This window comes from Podarcis filfolensis (genome assembly GCF_964270895.1).
Source record: "Podarcis filfolensis genome assembly, chromosome: 8".
Taxonomy (NCBI): Eukaryota; Metazoa; Chordata; class Lepidosauria; order Squamata; family Lacertidae; genus Podarcis; species Podarcis filfolensis.
In genome coordinates, this window is record NC_139611.1 from 72,697,939 (window position 1) to 72,703,712 (window position 5,774).

The 5,774-nt window shown below is 46.1% G+C and overlaps 1 long non-coding RNA gene across 1 annotated transcript; it reads right to left on the minus strand.

Moving 5' to 3' along the window:
* Positions 1-558: 558 nt before the first annotated feature.
* LOC310769149 lies at positions 559-4,417 on the minus strand. The gene is made up of 2 exons (XR_014551447.1): positions 4,208-4,417; positions 559-723 (listed from the first exon to the last, which is right to left on the minus strand). It is a non-coding gene; the product is annotated as an uncharacterized lncRNA (long non-coding RNA).
* Between the last annotated feature and the right edge of the window lie 1,357 nt (positions 4,418-5,774).

Sequence of the window (5,774 nt, forward strand, 5' to 3'; positions counted from 1 at the left end):
TAGAGTCCTTAAGCGAGTTCCTTATCAGTAGGAGAAAATAACAGGCCAACCAGAGAATACTGAGGAGCAAAGCAGCTACTGAGCTTGATCTTTATAAAACTGTTGCAACTGGGTCCTCACTCACCACAAGCAGAAGAGAGGAGGAACCCAGAACAATGGTGTGCAAGCCCTTATATAGACTTTTGAAATTGCCCACCCTGTATCTCAAGATCACCCCCCAAAACATCATACATACATCACAGAAGGAGGCGGTCTACAACAGAAATCCTGTCTGCCAGGATACCTGACAATGGCCAGTGATTGCTTACTTGGGCAGCCTGGCCATTCTTTGGTGATGGTAAATACTTTTATTCCTGAATCCAGGTCACAGGCTCACCCTATTCATACAGAAAGATGCCCTAAAGATAGGTAAGCAAAAGACAATGGAGAGGCTTTCTCATTTCCTTCCTCCTTGCAGAGAAACATTTGAGGTGAATTTGGGAGAGTCAAAATGGTTTCAGGATTGTTCTCCTGTACTATTTCAGACACGTGGTTTACATACTCATGTATATGTTTGCCTTGTAAATTTATGAACATTTTTTATCTATAATTTCTTGTAACAATGATGATATATAAAATAATGAGCCCCAGCCCAAAGCCGAAAGCGAGGTGAGAGAAGAGGCGTGCCATTCGGGAGTTTCTCTCGGCAGACGCGGCATTTCCAGCAAAGTTGGCTTCTCTTGTCTGCAGAGAAAGAGAGAGAAGCGAGTGAGAAACCATGCAACTGGAGAACACCTCCAGCACGCAGAAATGGCAAGCTGAGAAACACCTGCCTGGTGTTAGCCAATGAAGAATCTTGTTGCTTGAGGCTATCAGTCACTTACCAGTAACCTTGTGGTTTTAGACTGGAACCTAGCAGAGCAGAGCAAGACTGTGAGCCAGGCATAGACAAACCTGGCCCCCCAGATGTTTGGGGACTACCAGTCCCATCGGCCCTAGCTAACAGGACCAGTGGTCAGGGATGATGGGAATTGTAGTCTCAAAACATCTGGAGGGCCGGGTTTGCTTATGCCTGCTGTAAGCTCACATTGAGGCTCAAGACATCAGTTTAGATGGTCCTCTGAGTTTTCACCAGCACAGATCTGACCAGTGGTGAGGTTTCTCCATGAGCAATTTGCAAATCAGGCTCTCAGCGACCGCCAGCAGGCAGGCTGGGACCTGCCCTTAAAGTATCTCATGATTAAAGACCCTCTCTCCTCCTCCCTTGTCGCAGTTGGTCCAGGCCTGTTGGTGGCAACTCTGGTTGGGTTCATACCATATGTTTAAAACACCCACCCCACAAAAATCCTGGGAGCTGTAGTTTGTTAAGAGTGGCTGGGACTGCAGCCCTGCTGGAGGGGAAAGCTACTGTTCCCAGGATTCTTCAGGGTGAAATGTGCTTTAAGTTGACTTTTTGAAATGTGTGGTGCATATGTAGCTACAAGTTCTATGGCAAGCCCCACTGCATAAGAGCATGGCAACCCTGATCAGGCCAGTAGCCTGTCGAGCCAAGCATCATGTTCTCACATTATGCATTGTTTCAAAAGGAGGAAGAGAAGAGGAGGAGGGAGGAGGGAGCAGCAGCAGCAGTAGCAAACTAGAAGGGTAGAAGGAGAGAATAAGAAAGAAAGTGAATATGTGGGTTAGAGAAAGGTAAATGAAATATACCCTAGAGAAAGATCAGATGAAGGTGAGAGCTGGACCATAAAGAAGGCTGATCGCCGAAGAATTGATGCTTTTGAATTCTGGTGCTGGAGGAGACTCTTGAGAGTCCCATGGACTGCAAGAAGATCAAACCTATCCATTCTGAAGGAAATCAGCCCTGAGTGCTTACTGGAAGGACAGATCCTGAAGCTGAGGCTCCAATACTTTGGCCACCTCATGAGAAGAGAAGACTCCCTGGAAAAGACCCTGATGTTGGGAAAGATGGAGGGCACAAGGAGAAGGGGACGACAGAGGACGAGATGGTTGGACAGTGTTCTTGAAGCTACCAGCATGAGTCGGACCAAACTGCAGAAGGCAGTGGAATACAGGAATGCCTGGCGTGCTCTGGTGCATGGGGTCACGAAGAGTCGGACACGACTAAACGACTAAACAAAGAAGGAGAGAATAAGAAAGAAAGTGAATATGTGGGTTAGAGAAAGGTAAATGAAATATACTCTAGAGAAAGATCAGATGAAGGTAGCCTATTCTTTGATGGAGAGGAGATTATGAGCCTCTGCTCCCCACTCCTTGGCACTGGGGTGTCCCGATAAAGAGATCCACAAGGAGGAGCTTCTGTCCATTAATCCAGGCTAAGAGCCACAGCACTTCCCAATGCTGTAAGTCTGTGTGGGTTGCATTTATTTAATGTATGTCATGGGTCGACCCCAAATCAGGCTTGGTCCCCAGAATCCCTCCCAGAGGCTGATTGGAGGAGATGGCCCAATGCCAAGCCAAAACTCAGTTACACTTGTAATCAACAAAGTTGTGGCCTAATTGAACCTCACTGAATGTTGCCTGTGGTCCTTGTTTTACTGATATGGTGGGGTTCACGGTGCCTGGGGACACAGTTATGGAGAACTCGCTTACAATGAGCATTTGCACAACTCCTTGCTCGGGGGCGATGTACAAAGAAGGGAAATGAGGCCATTGACGTGAGCCGTATCCTGGATCACATCCACATTTAAGCTGGGTCACACCAGTGGCTTTCTGCCATACTCTCTCTGTCTCTCTGGTAATTTCATGCACATTGTTTTAAAAGGAGGAAGAGAGGAGGAGGTGAAGGGGAGAGGAGGAGGAGAGAATAAGGAAGAAAGAGAAAGGAAAATAAAACATGTCCCAAGAGAAAGATCAGATGGGTAGCTCAGTCTGCTAGAGCATAGTGCTGATAACGCCAAGGTTGCAGGTTTGACCCTCGTATGGGAGAACTGCATATTTCTATATTGCAGGGGCTTGGACTAGATGACCCTCAGGGTCCCTTCTGTCTCTACAGTTCTACGATTCTGTGAATGCATGCAGTAAAAGAGGAAGGAAGGAAGACAAAGGTGGATCCCAGTTCTCGAAACACAGAGCACTGAGGCTGGATCCAGCATTAGCTGTGCCATAATCAGGTTGGTACTGTATTGGGGTGGCATAGAGAGCTCTTTGCCCCGCAGCTGATCATCTGCAGCATCATGCCCAGTGAAGAATTGGCCCTTGATCTAAGGATATGAGGAACAATCTCCTAGCTGTGTGTCAAGATGTTCTGGGTGACCATCTCACCAAGTTGCAAACAGATCCATGGTTAGTTAGCCCTTGCCAAAGAGTCAGTTTTCCAACCACAGTCGTAGTTGCATTAAAATAAAAAAGTTTGATTCCACATCACACCTTTAACCATGCCTGGATTCTGACGCTAAGTGGTGGCATGATATTCATTTTGTTATTATTTATTAAATGCACATACTGCCCTTTATCTGAGGATCACATGGTGGGTACCTACCTATCAAGGTCAAGTCAATGAAAGGGGGCTCAGGTCCACCAAAAGAGATGCTGCAACATTTTTTCCCCTTTAAGGTGCTATGAGACTCTCCCTTGCTCACACCGCAACAGACTAGCAGATAGACACATTTGCAAAGCAATTTCCCGTAATACGATGCAATCCTTTCTTAGATGTTGCTTTTATGAGTGTATGCATTTTACGCACGTTTTGCCCTAGTGTATGCATTTTGGTACACATAAACTTGGACGGAGAACTGTGTTGCAAAATTCAGAGAAGTGTGAATTTAGGGAGGAGGACTGTTTTTCGGTTTGTGTATCATTTCGGAAAGAGCAAATTAGGTAGGTTTGCCTTTCAATTCAAACTGCATCAAGTTTCTCTCCTCACTCCCCTCCCACTCCCATCATGCTGATGCTTGAACTGCAAAGGGAAATATCTTTCAATGAAATCCAGAAGTCCCACTCCCAATTACAGCCAAATTATAGCTTGCGATTCCAAAAACAGCACTTAAGCCAATGCTAGTCCTACTCAGAGCAGACCCACTGAAATCAATGCCCATTACAAACTTGGACCCATTACTTGCAATGGGTCTTCTCTGAGTAGAACTCAGTTGGGTGCAACCCCTTGTTACTAAGGAGGGGTCATGCCTTTTTTGACTCCTTTGTTTTCTAGCAGAGCCCCACCCCCACCCCCACCCCCGTTTCTTTGTCTCTCCCTTTCACACATACTTACCTGTATAGAGTAGACCAAGGCGGCAATACCAAGGGGTAAGCAGCAGCAGAGCATGGTGAACATGGAGTAGATCAGGTAATCGGGTTCATTGGTGGGCTCTACAGGTGTGACGTAGACCGCCTGTGGAGGTTGAAGGACTGGGCCTAGGTGAGATCCCACACCAGGTGGGCCATAGTAAGGCATTGCCCCATAGCCTGCTTGAGGTGCTGGCATTGCCCCATAGCCTGCTTGAGGTGCTGGCATTGCCCCATAGCCTGCTTTGGGTGCTGGCATAGCCCCATAGCCTGCTTGGGGTGCTGGCCCAGGAGGCTGTTTCAGTGGGTCAGGCACTGTATAGGCATCTATTTCAGAGTAGGCAGGGGGGTTCTGAGCGGCAAGTGCCTTCTCACCCAGCTTTTCATGCTTTGGGTTGCTCATTGTGGTGCTTTCTTCTTCTTCCTTCGTCTTCTCAGTTCTGCAACCTCTGCTCAATTCTTGGTGTTCCTCCATTGTGGCTGCCCTGGTTAGCTGCTGGGTGTCCTGCTCTCTCTCTCTCCCCCCCTCTGTTCTCCTACCCTCTGCCTTAAAGCCCTCTTCCTGTGGTCTGGGTCTTCTTTAAGGTTCGTGTGTTGCCTCTGCAAGGCAGGCCAGGCTCTGGGTCCTTCCTTCGGAGACTCCTAGATATGCAGCTTCTTAGACAGGACAGATTTGCTGTGTCTAGCTTTCCAGATGAAGAGCGTGTGGAATGAGGGGCAAGCAATGAGCAAGAGACAGTTTTGTCCTGGGTATTGCAACACAGGTCCAGGAAGTGGAGGATATTTCCTAGCCATGTAGTGCTGTAGTTCTTTTCCGTCATCCTTGCTGTGGACATGGACACACACGGCAGAGAGATTTTGCAATTCTCAAGTATATGAGATGTCATCGGGTCTGCGCAGGTTCATAAATTTGGGGAGTCTAGTAGTCTCTCCCAGGCCAGATATATGGCTCCCACGCAGGAGAATCTGAGATGTTTCCTAATAAGGCATACCTCTCTCTGTCATTATAAACTTTTAGGAAGAATTCAAAAACATTGCTGCTCCCTTAGGCATTTGTTGGCTGAAAGATCTGTTCTTGGCAACCCTGAAATTATTTGCTGTGGCAGTAGAGGCTTTTTAAAAAGATGTTTTTAACTCTTTTAAACTGGAGGGTTGTTTTAACCTGTTTTTGTAAGATTAAATTTCTTCATTATTGATGTGGTTGCTACTCTTTAGGAGGAAGGGCAGGATGTAAGTTTAATAAAATGAATGAATGTAGTCTAGTCTATGTTGAATCCTAAATTTGGGTAGAAATCCAAAGATACTGATCCTTTCATGCTAGAGAAGACAGCTGCTGAATGCCATGGGATGGAAAACATACAAATCCCATATATTATCTATCATCTATCTATCTATCTATCTATCTATCTATCTATCTATCTATCTATCTATCATCTATCTATATCTATCTATCTATCATCTATCTATCTATATCTATCTATATCATCTATCTATCTTTGCAGGTAGCTATGTTGTATGTATGTATGTATGTATGCATGCATGTATCTAGGCAC